The sequence below is a fragment of the Phacochoerus africanus genome, chromosome 2 (genome assembly GCF_016906955.1).
Source record: "Phacochoerus africanus isolate WHEZ1 chromosome 2, ROS_Pafr_v1, whole genome shotgun sequence".
Taxonomy (NCBI): Eukaryota; Metazoa; Chordata; class Mammalia; order Artiodactyla; family Suidae; genus Phacochoerus; species Phacochoerus africanus.
The window spans coordinates 177,335,547-177,347,629 of record NC_062545.1 but is presented as its reverse complement, the minus strand read 5'-3'; the positions used below and the strand labels follow the sequence as shown (position 1 = coordinate 177,347,629).

Sequence of the window (12,083 nt, the reverse complement as noted above, 5' to 3'; positions counted from 1 at the left end):
TTTGAAACTATTTTCTCCCATTCTGAAAGTTGTCGTTTTGTTTTCTTTTGGGTTTCCTTTGCTGTGCAAAAGCTTTTCAGTTTGATGAGGTCCCATGGGTTTATTTTTGCTCTAATTTCTATTGCTTTGGGAGAGTGACCTGAGAAAATATTCATGATGTTGATGTCAGAGAGTGTTTTGCCTATGTTCTCTTCTAGGAGTTTGATGGTGTCCTGTTGTATATTTAAGTCTTTCAGCCATTTTGAGTGTATTTTTGTGCATGGTGTGAGGGTGTGTTCTAATTTCATTGCTTTGCATGCAGCTGTCTGGGTTTCCCAGCAATGCTTGCTGAATAGACTTTCTTTTTCCCATTTGATGTTCTTGCCTCCCTTGTCAAAGATTAATTGACCATAGGTGTCAGGGTTAATTTCCGGATTCTCTATTCTGTTCCATTGGTCTGTCTGTTTTGATACCAGTACCACACTGTTTTGATGACTGTGGCTTTGTAGTATTTCTTGAAGTCTGGGAGAGTTATGCCCCCTGCTTGGTTTTCTCAGGATTGCTTTGGCGATTCTGGGTCTTTGGTTGTTCCATATAAATGTTTGGATTGTTTGTTATAGTTCTGTGAAAAATGTCATGAGTCATTTGATAGGGATTGCATTGAATCTGTAGATTGCTTTGGGTAGTATGGCCATTTTTACAATATTGATTTTCCCAATCCATGAACATGGAATATCTTTCCATTTCTTTACATCTTCTTTGATTTCTTTGATTAAAGTTTTATAGTTCTCGGCATATAGGTCCTTTACCTCCTTGGTCAGGTGTATTCCGAGGTATTTGATTTTGTGAGGTGCAATTTTAAAAGGTATCGTATTTTTGTATTCCTTTTCTAATGTTTCATTGCTGGTATACAGAAATGCAACTGACTTCTGAATGTTAATCTTATATCCTGCTACTTTGCTGAGTTTATGAATCAGTTCAAGGAGTTTTGGGGTTGAGTCCTTCGGGTTTTCTATGTATAGTATCATGTCATCTGCATACAGTGACAGTTTTATCTCTTCTCTTCCTAGATGGATGCCTTTTATTTCTTTTGTTTGTGTAATTGCTGTGGCTAGGACTTCTAAAACTATGTTGAAGAGCCGTGGTGAGGGTGAGCATCCCTGTCTTGTTCCAGATTTGAGTGAGAAGGCTTTCAGGTTTTCCCCATTGAGTATTATATTTGCTGTGGGTTTATCATAAATGGCTTTGATTATATTCAGGAATGTTCCCTCTATACCCACTTTGGTGAGGGTCTTGATCATGAATGGATGTTGGACTTTGTCAAATGCTTTTTCTGCGTCTATTGAGATGATCATTTGATTTTTGACTTTTTTTTTGTTAATGTGGTGTATGATGCTGATTGATTTGTGTATGTTGAACCATCCTTGTGAACCTGGGATGAACCCAACCTGGTCATGGTGTATAATTTTTTTGGTATGTTGTTGGATTCGGTTGGCTAAGATTTTGTTGAGAATTTTTGCATCTATATTCATCAATGATATTGGGCGATAGTTTTCTTTTTTGGTGGTATCTCTGTCTGGTTTTGGAATGAGGGTGATGGTGGCTTCATAGAATGTCTTTGGGAGTATTCCTTCTTCTTCACCCTTTGGAAAGAGTTTAAGGAGGATGGGCACCAATTCCTCTTTATATGTTTGATAGAATTCACCTGTGAAGCCATCTGGTCCTGGACTTTTATTTGTAGGGAGTGATTTTATGACCTCTTCAATTTCATTTCTAGTGATCGGTCTGTTCAGTTGGTCTGTTTCTACTTGACTCAGTTTTGGCAGGCTGTAAGATTCTAGAAAATTGTTCCATTTCTTCCAGATTGTCAAACTTGTTGCCGTATAGTTGTTCATAGTATTCTCCTATGGTTTTTTCTATTTCTGCTGTATCCGTTGTGATTTCTCCTTTTTCGTTTATAATTTTGGTTATTTGGGTTCTTTCTCTCCTCTTTTTAGTGAGTCTGGCCAGGGATTTGTCAATTTGGTTCACCTTTTCAAAGAACCAGCTCTTGGTTTTATTAATTTTCTCTATTGTTTTTTGAGTCTATATTTTATTGATTTCTTCTTTGATCTTTATAATTTCCTTCCTTCTGCTGACTTTAGGTCTTTTTTGTTCTTCTTTTTCTAATTTGTGTAGGTGGAGGGTTAAGTTGTCAATTTGGGATCTTTCTGCTTTTTTGAGAAAGGCCTGTATTGCTATAAATTTCCCTCTGAGCACTGCTTTCGCAGCATCCCATAGACTTTGAGCGGTTGTGTCTTCATTATCATTTGTTTCAAGGTAGTTTTTAATTTCCTTCTTGATTTCCTCATGGACCCATTGGTTTTTGAGTAGCATGTTGTTTAGTCTCCATGGACTAGGTTTTTTCTCTTTCCTTTTCCCATGGTTGGTTTCTAATTTCATGGCATTGTGGTCAGAGAAGATACTTGAGATAATTTCTATGCTCCTAAATTTATTGAGATTAGCTTTGTGTCCCAATATGTGGTCGATTCTTGAGAATGTTCCATGAGCATTTGAGAAGAATGTGTATTCTGCTTTTTTTGGATGTAGTGTCCTGAAGAGATCAATTAAGTCTAACTTTTCTATTGTTTCCTTTAGGATCTCTGTTGCTTTATTGGTTTTCTGTCTAGAGGATCTGTCCATTGATGTGAGGGGGGTATTAAGGTCTCCTACTATAATTGTATTCTCATCAATATCTCCTTTTATGTCTGTTACTATTTGTTGTATGTATCTGGGTGCTCCTGTACTGGGGGCATATATGTTGACGATAGTAACATCCTCTCCTTGGATGGATCCCTTAATCATTAAGTAGTGTCCTTCTTTGTCTTTCTTTATGTCTTTTGTTTTAAAGTCTATTTTGTCTGATATGAGTGTTGCGACTCCTGCTTTTCTGTCATGTCTATTGGCGTGAAATATTTTTCCCCACCCTTTCACTTTCAATCTATATGTATCTTTTGTCCTAAGGTGAGTTTCTTGTAGGCAGCATATTGAAGGTTTTTGCCTTTTTATCCACTCAGCCACTCTGTGTCTTTTGATTGGGGCATTCAGTCCATTGACATTTAAGGTGATAATTGATAGATGATTATTTATTGCCATTTGAACCTCGTGTTCCAGTTGATTCTATGGTTCTCCATTCTTCCTTTCTTTTTTGTTTGGTTGGATGGTCTCCTGTTATTATCTGCTTGAGTGTATTTTTTTTTCATTTTTTGAAAATGCAATATTTGCTTTTGGCTTGTGGTTGCCCTGTTTTTTAAGTATGCTAACCCCTTCCCATAATTGTGTGTTTTAGCATGATGGTCCTGTAAGTTCAAACACTTCATTACTATATTAAAATTAAGAAGAGAAACATACAAACAAACAAACAAAAAGGGTTATTTATTTCCTAACATCCCTTGCCCACATTTTATGGTTTTGATGACTCTTTTTTATTTTTTATTTTTAATTTTATTTTGTTTGAAGCATGTTCGTGATTAAATCTCTATGCTGGCTTATTTGAGTGACTGCTCTCTGATTGCGGTTTCCTCAGTCCTAGTTCTTCCTCTTCTTCTTCTTTTTTTTTTCTTTTCTTTTTTTCCCCTTGCCTTCCTTTCTTTTTGGTTTAGAGAAGCCCTTTCAATATTTCCTTTAACCTGGGTTTTGTATTGCACTATTCTTTAAGTTTTTGTTTGTTGGAAAAAATTTTTATTTCCCCTTCTATTTTAAATGATATTCTTGCTGGATAGAGTATTCTAGGTTGCATATTTTTTCCTTTTAGCACTTTAAATATCTCTTGCCATTCCCTCCTGGCCTGTAGTGTTTCTGTAGAGAAGTCAGCTGATATTCTTATGGGGGTTCCTTGTAGGTAACATTCTGTTTTTCTCTTGCTGCCTTTAGGATCCTCTCTTTATCACTAACTTTTGCCATTTTTATTATGATGTGTCTTGCTGTGGGTCTGTTTGGGTTCAGTTTGTTCGGGGCCCTCTGTGCTTCTTGTATCTTGAACCCAGCATCCTTTAGATTTGGGAAGTTTCCATTGATAATTTCTTCAAATATATTTTCCATCCCCTTATCTTTTTCTACTCCTTCTGGAATTCCTATTCTGCATAGATTGGCCCGCTTTATATTATCCCATAGGTCTCTTATATTGCTTTCCAGTTTTTTGATTCGGTTTTCTGTCTGTTGACCGGATGGAGTGATTTCCATTATTCTATCTTCCATACCACTGATTCATTCTTCTGCATTATCCATTCTGGTTTTTACTGCCCTTAGTTCAGTGTGCATCTCTGCAAATGAATGTTCTAGTTTTTCTTGGCTCCTCCTTATATTTTCTAGTTCCTTTCTGAGGGTATCTGCATTACTGTTCATATCTTCTCTTAATTCCTTCAGTATTTTCACTATTTCTCTTTTGAACTCCAGGTCTGTCAGACTGCAGAGATCTGTTTCATTGTTGACTGTTTTAGGTGTTTGTTGGTTTGACTGGGGGTGGTTTCTCAGCTTCTTCATCTTGCTTGTTGTTTTCTTTCTCCTGAGGGAGTTGTACTCTCCGTTATCAGGCAGTGTTTGCCTTGTCACTGCCATGGAATATTTCCTGAGGGCTGGCATTGTTGGTCAATCTTTTTTGAGGCAGTGTGGCTTTTCTGGAGTGTTGATGGGGCTAACAGTGTTTCTTTGAAGCAAAGGAGGGCTTCCTGAGGGCAGACAGGACTGGGAGGTCCACAGCACGATGGTAGCAGATTTCACTTGGTCATGCAGAGCTTGCTCTGGTGTTTCTAGGCTGTGGGGTTCTTGCAGGGGGTTGGCGGTGTTGGGTAGCTATTCCTCAGGAGTGCAGCACCCCCTGGGGGCTGGAGCAGATATCTGGGTCACTGAGAACCTAAGAGGCTCTTCCCTAGGGCAGCCCAACTCAGAAGGATGGCCTGAGAATGCAGGCGGATCTTTTCACAGTCTGGCCAAGCTTGTTGCAGCTTTTCTAGGCTGCAGGGGCTCCTCCAGGGAGCTGGTGGTGCTGAGCAGCTATTCTGTGGGAGTGGGGCACCCCCTGGGGGCTTGGGCGTGTAGCAGTGCTGCTGGAAACCCAAGAGGCTCCTCCCCAGGGCAGCCCAACTCAGAAAGACCGTCTGAGATCTTTTCCCGGCTCGGCTAGGCTTGTTGCAGCTTTTCTGGGCTGCAGGGGGTCCTGCCTGGAGCTGGCAGTCCTATGCAGCTGATCCACTAGGTCTCAGCACCCCCTGGGGTCTTGGGCGGGTAGCAGGGCCGCTAGGAAACCGAAGAGGCTCCTCCCCGGGGGAAGCCCTGACTCAGAAAAACCATCTGAGAATTAGGCAGATCTATTCACGGCCTGGCTAGGCTTGCTCTAGCTTTTCTGGGCTGCAGGCCTTTTCTCAGGGGGCTGGTGGTGTTTGGTGCTGCTCTGTGGAAGTGTAGCCCCTCCAAAGGGCAAGCAGGCCTGTGCTGGGACAGCCCCTGTGGTGGTAGGCTTCAGGTAATTGTTGAGGCCAGCCCTCCTGGATGGCAGGCAGCCCCAGGTTCAGTGAGAGCATAGGGGGTGGTGGGGGGGAGGAGATGCAATGGGAAGCACAGCTTTCAGCTAGCTAGCGGGCCTGTAAGCTTGCTGTAGCATGGGGGGTATTCTATGGGGACCCACCCCTTCTTCTCTCCCCTCCCCTGCACAGGCGTAGACCAGGCTCTTCTCCCAGGTTCCCTCTGATGCAGCTTTCCACTTCCCCACCGCTAGAGTATTGCTCCCTTCCTCTGAGACAGCTTTGTTTTCTAGTCTCCCAGGCAGTCTCTGCCCCATCAAACGGTTTCTAGACCTCCCAAGCAGTCTCCACTCCACCCCGCCCCCCCTAGCCCGTTCTCGGGGACTAACCTCTGGAGCCGAGGTCTCGGTGCCCAGCCCCCATCCAGGCGTCCCCTGTCCCTTTCCCGGAGACTAACCTCTGGAGCGGAGGTCTCGGTGCCCAGCCCCCACCCAGGCGTCTCAATTTTTTGTGACTGTGCCCGTAGTTCAGATGGTCCGTTCGGTTCTTGATCGGCTTTTCCGTACTCCAACTTACTGCTACACTCTTCTCTGCATCTGGAGATTCCTCTGGTTCGTTTGATCTTTCCCCCATGTAAGTGACTTTCCAGGGTGCGGGATCCCTTTCTCCTCCGCAGTTCCCTTTCAGGAGCGCCGGTCCGCTCGGATTCACCTTCTCTCACTCTCCTCTTTTCTCCCGTTCTGCCCCGTAATGTCACGAACTTCTTGCGGTTATTGGAGTTTAGGTTCCTCTGCCAGCGATTGGTTGCTGTTCTGCGCAAGTCATTTATTCTGTAGATGTGCCTTTTTTGTTGTGTTTGTGGGAGAGGGCGAGCATGTCCCCCTACTCCTCCGCCATCTTGTCCTCCCTCCTCTCCTAGATTTAGGTTCCAGTTATCCAGTGATGACTGCTGAATCATTGCATTTTCCCTAGTCTCCTTTGTAGTTAGATTTCTGTGCTTCCTTTGCATTCACCCCTAAATCATGTTGATTCCCACCCCATATGTGAATTCAGTCCAGGACCAGGAATAGGTTTTGGCAACTGAGAAGCATAGGCACAAAATTTAAGGAGGCTAGGCACCATACATGGCTCACCCTGGTCCCAGCCTTGATTCAGGCAATAGAGCTTGTTTTGCATCTTAGTTTCTGTTTATCTGTGATGGTGTCCTAATTCTCCTATAGAAATTAAGCTTTGTTCTATACTCAAGTCTAGGTAGATACCCATTGTATGTATGTCTTTGTGTATGGCAGACATGTGTTTGTGTAAATCTCTTTATCTTTGCTTCCTATCCTCTGTTAATCCTTTTCTTTTAAAATTTTTCTTATTTTTATTTTTTCTTTTTACAGCTGCACCTGCAGCATGTGGAATTTCCTGGGCTAGGGGTCCAATCAGCGCTGTAGCCTATGTCACAGCCTCAGCAACATGGAATCCAAGTTGCATCTGCCACCTATGCTGCAGCTTATGCAATGCCAGATCCTTAACCCACTGAGTGAGGTCAGGAACTGAACCCACATCCTCATGGATACTAGTCGGGTTCTTAACCTGTTGAGCCACAGTGGGAACTTCTGTTAATCCTTTTCTTAATGTCTCCTCCTAAAGGGAGGAAAAGTTGATGATGTGGTTGTCCAGAGCCCAAGGCATTACTTATGCCCTGCATTACTAGCAATCAGGATAAAATGTCAGTATCTATGAGTGGTGTCCCATTCTGTTCTTCCCACTCTCATGGTAAGCACACCCAATCAGGTCCTGACTTTGGCTGCCCTAATAGTATATGGAGTTCCTGGGCCAGGGATCAGTTGCTGGCCCAGCTGCAATTTCGACCTATATTGCAGCTGCAGCAATACTGGATCCTTAACCCACTGGATTGAACTGATTGGCTTAGGATTAGACCTGTGTCCCAGAGCTCTCCAAATGCTGCCAATCCCGTTGTACCACAGTGGGGACCCTAGGTCCTGTCTTTTTAAGACAGGCATCTTCCTTTTCTTTTGCATCTTGAATTGTTGTGTTGAGCTGACTAGACCGGATTATCTGTCTGCTTGTTTCTCCCACCACCACCCCCTTTCATGTCAGCAACTGAGTCGTTGTGAAGCTGCACTCCTTCTTGGGTAGGACTTGAACCCGACCAAAACTCAGATTGGGACTCAAACCCACTTGCTGGGCTTCAAATTCACTGGCACCTCAGATTGGGACTTGAGCCCGTGATTCCTGACTTAAGAGGACACCAGAACCCACTGTCTTATAATTGAAACTGCTCCCAGGTGTCACGACTTACTGAAGCTCAGGTTTTTTTTATGTCACCACAGAAAGAATTCAGTGCGAGACAAAGTGGAAGGCACAGAGTGAGTTTATTAGTATAGGGTGCTTGTGAGAGACACAAAGGGGCTGGCAAAGGAATGTAGCAGCCCTGAGAACAAAGAGGGCTGTGTTTTTATAATAAAAGAAAAAGTGGGGCTACCTTTTCCCTCATTTTTGAGTAGATGTCAAGGTATATGTCATTAGTTTCTCCTTTGACCCTATATGATTTAACTGGGACTGTCATGGTGCTATTTAAATCATATGTATGTTAGCAAAAGCTTGGTAACATATATTAAACATGGTAATTCATCTCAGGTTTCAGTATAATGTCCCCCCTCACCTAGTTTTTCCCCCTTTCATCTATATTTCTGCATTCAGAAATGCTACTGTTTACAGACTGTTAACTCCTTCATTTAATAAGATTTAGACCCCATATCTATTGTCTTATATTCTAACTATCGGGGTTTGTGGCTTGAGTGTGTCTGGAGCTTAGATGCTTCCTTCAAGGTAGTGTAGATTGTTGCCAGTTTACTAAATTATTTGCCCGAGTGGTCATTAGCTTACAATAGTCTCACAAAATTTCTCAAAATTCCCTGTCTTGAATCCCCTAGTGGGATTTTTAAACTGACATTTTAGTCATCCTACTCTATCCCTATCAGTTGCAGAGTCTGTTTTCTCTTCAAATTTTGCTGTTTTAGATTCGAGGGGAGGAGATGGGAAACCCCATTTAGGTTTTCAGGACTGAGCTGTATTCCTCAATCCAGCTTCTGTCAGACCTCAGTATTGGGACTTATTGGGTGCTGGCTTGGCTTTTAATAAAGTGGCAATTTTCCCACTAGTTCCCTAACTATAGCTATCTTGGTTGGAAAATTTATAGGTCGAAGAGGTGGGTGGCGGGGCAGAATCTGAGTTTGATACCAGCCTAATGTCATCTAAACTTCACCTTGCATTTCTAAATATTGCTCTTCGCTGTGGGGCTGAGTGAGAATAAACAGTCTGGAACTTAGAGTCAAAGTGCTTTGTGGGAAGGCTTGGGCTCCCGTGTGGTATGCAGCAGCTGGCTTACATTGTGGCAGCCCAGCTGTAGCAGATGGAATTGCTGGCATGGGGCTATGGCTGGGTTTGGCAAGAAAAAGAGTTCATTTTGGGCTTAGGAGAGGACTGACTGACACCAAAGCTTGAGCCAATAGGCATATGGTCTTGCCAAGGGAGACAAGTATTTTTTTGTGGTGAGGAGAACCTCTTTAGGTGTTTATAGATTTGTAGAGACAGCTGCATATGTTATAAGCAGAGTACACAGAGAAAGGTCAAACTCTCTCTGGGGCCAGAGAAAACTAATTTAAAAATGGAAGAGCTTCGGTGCTGCAGATTTTTAGGAATATGTTTTGCAGTAGGCAGCACTAGCTTGCTCTCTTCCCCATCTAGTTAGTGCCTCTGGTCTTTCAGCAAGTGTAAGTTTTGTTCTCCAGGGAAGATCAGCTCCTTTTGCAGTGGGAAATGAAATGTTAGTAAGGGATTATTATTTATTTGGACTTTTATTTTTTGATGCTGCCCTTGGAGTAGTGAAGATTAACCAAAGACTTGGGAGTTGAAAAATAGAGGAAAACAACTTTTGTGGACCAGCACTCAGCAGATTGTTGCTTCTCTTTGGACTCCTAAGAATAAAAGAAGACAACAGCAACCTTGCAGATTGCCAACACCTTGAGTTTCTGTAAGCTTTGGATTTAATTAAATTCACTTGCCTTTAATTTTATAAACTGTGGTCTCCAAATGTTTAGCATAGACTAACCAGCATCCTGGCAAGATGGAAGCCACAAAGCATTGCCTATTTTTCCCCTTTCTACCTGTCCTGGGAAAAGGATACCTGAGTAAAGGACCCATCTATCCTCCTTTTCTCTGATAACACCAAATCTCTACTGTGGTCCATGGCAGGTGAGAGCAATGTAGGAATTTGCTTTGCCTGGGAAATGCCTCTGGGGCAGTTGTCGCATTTGGTTCTAAATTTTAAGAGAAGGGGAGGAAATCTGTGGCACAGAGGATTAAGGATCTGGTGTTGTCACTGCAGCAGCTTGGGTAACTACTGTGGTGTGGATTCCATCCCTGGCCTGGGGACTTCCACATGCTGAACAGGCATGGCCAAAACAAATAAACGAACAAAACAACAAAAAACAAAAGAGTAAGGGAGTGGCATTAATATTTGTTTGTTTTACTGACACACTGAAGTTGAGAAATGAGATACCTGAGGGTTGAGGTTAGAATTAATTTAATTTTGGTGGCACTGAAGGAACAAAGCTCCATGGAAAGACAGGGAGTTCCTCTTGGGTTACTCTGTGACTGATACTGAACGTTAACGAGAGATTTAACAGGGAGAACTATGAGCTCTAATTTCCTTGAGATTTTAATTTCTTCACATTTGGATTTTAATTTCTCTATGGGAATTTAGCAAGGGTCAGAGTTAGGAGTATATAATTTTAGATTGTTTAACTTTCTGCTATACTGAACATTTTAAAATTTGAGGTATAATTGACTTTATTTTAGCTTCAGGTGTATAACAAAATGATTCCACATTTGTATATGTTATAGAATGATCACCACAATAAGTTAACATTCATCACCGTACATGACTACAAACTTTTTACTTGAGGAAGAAGAGAACTTTTAGGATTTACTCTTAGCTACTTTAAAATAGTTACTACAATTTTGACACATGCGAGGGGATGGGAGGAGTGAAAGAGGGAGGGGCAGAGCTTTCCCAGGCCAGCGCACAGGCATATGGGCTAGAGCACCTTCAATGAAGTATAGGACCTCTCCGAGGACAGGTTTCTGCTGCTGGATGTGCTCCAGGGGGTGGCTGCCGAACTCACAAGAGTGGAAATATGCCTAGAAGTAGGGTCAGGGTCTGGAGTGGTATCTGCATTGTGAGCCTCTATGATAGGTCCTCAAGCTTTGTACATGTGTACTGATGTCAACCCTGAGGCAGCAGCCTATACCCTGGAGAACGCATGCTGTAACAAAGTCCACATTCAACCAATAATTACAAATTTGGTCAAAGCCTTGCTACTGAGATTGAAGGAAAAATTTGATATTCTGGTGTTTAATCCCCTCTATGTACTGACTCAATCTAAAGAGATAGGGGGTCGCAGGATAGAAGCATCTTGGCCTTGGTGGCAGAAATCATCATGAAGTCATGGACAGATTCTTTCCACTGGCTTCAGTCCTCCTTTCACCAAGAGGATTGTTCTATTTAATTACCATTAAAGAAAACAATCCAGAAGAAATTTTGAAAACAATGAAGACGAAAGGTCTCCAAGGGACTACTGCACTTTCCAGGTAAGCAGGCCCAGAAATTCTTTCAGTCCTCAGGTTCACCAAGTCCTAATCTAAAGTGTGTGCTGCTTAAAGCTGAATTTATTTAGCATATTTTGAAACTGAAGTCATTTCTTGGTTAAAAAAGTAAAATTGTCAGATATTTGTCATATAGCAAAAGATAGAAGAGTAAGGCATTTCCTTTTACTCAGGAATCAGGCCTACAAAGATATTTGAACAATTGCAGGTAAAAAATATATTGTATATATAATTTGCAGTTTATGCATTATTATATTTGGAGAATATATGAGTTATATTTATATTATATGAGAGGATTCTCATTTCAGTATTATTGTAATGGCAAAACAATGAAGTTAACTTAAATGTCCATCAGCAAAGTGATTGGTAAAATAAATTACAATACATTCATGTTACTGAACATGAGTGAATATCTAGCATTAAATATGAGTCAGAAGAGTTCCCTTGTGGTGCAGTGGGTTAAGGATCTAGCGTTATCACTACAGAGACTTGTTATTGCTGTGGTGCAAGTTTGACCTCTGGCCTGGGAACTTCCATATGCCCTGGGCACAGCTAAAAAACAAAATAAAACAAAACAAAACAAAAAACCATGACTCAGGTCTGTATATACTGAACCAGAAGGGATTCGTGATGTACTATTGAGTAGTGAAAAAAAGCATGTTACAAAATAGTATTAACCTGTGTGTATATTTTTGATAAACTAACAAAGAGGGTATGTGTATATAAGAAATTCTCAGAAGCTAAATAATAGGTGGGAATAGAGGAACTTTCTTTTGTGTTGTATTTTTATAATAATGCATACTTCCATAAGTAAAATTTCTTATTAAAATTTTTTTAACTTAAAAAGTACTTGGAGTTCCCATTGTGGCTCAGTGGATTAAGGACATGGTTATAGTCTCCTTGAGGTTTGATCCCTTGTCTCACTCA

The 12,083-nt window shown here is 41.7% G+C and overlaps 1 pseudogene; it reads left to right on the top strand.

The window, feature by feature from the left end:
- LOC125120791 (methyltransferase N6AMT1-like) overlaps positions 1-11,190 on the top strand; it is a 29,527-nt pseudogene extending 18,337 nt beyond the window's left edge.
- Positions 11,191-12,083: the final 893 nt, after the last annotated feature.